This window comes from Tupaia chinensis, unplaced genomic scaffold, assembly GCF_000334495.1.
Source record: "Tupaia chinensis unplaced genomic scaffold, TupChi_1.0 Scaffold000359_1, whole genome shotgun sequence".
Classification (NCBI taxonomy): domain Eukaryota; kingdom Metazoa; phylum Chordata; class Mammalia; order Scandentia; family Tupaiidae; genus Tupaia; species Tupaia belangeri.
In genome coordinates, this window is record NW_006159855.1 from 930,062 (window position 1) to 930,460 (window position 399).

A 399-nucleotide genomic window follows, 5' to 3' on the forward strand; every position below is an offset into this window, starting at 1 on the left:
GCCCTTGAGTGGCAGCTCCCTTCTATAGGAAGCACTCAGTTACCAAGGGGTTAACAGCGGTGCCCCTGAACTTGGCCTGTCTGGTTCGTGATGGATGGCAAGACCCACTGACAAGTTCAGCCGGAGGGACCTCCCTTGCTGTGGCGTTTGGAGAAACACACGCAGGCGGAAGGGACCCCAGGGAAAGACGGCGGTCTCGACCAGGCAGCGCGTTGTCCGGCTTGCCCTCCCGGCTCCTGCCTCTCCTTGGCCGTGCTCTCCTCGTCCTGATGTCATCGTGGAGCACCAAAGTTTTCTGGGGCTCCGCTCCGTCCGTCCTGGAACCCCTCGCCTGACCCTGTGGGCAACGCAAAGCCTTGGGCACCGGGGCATCTGGAGCCGGCCCTGGGGAGGCCGGTT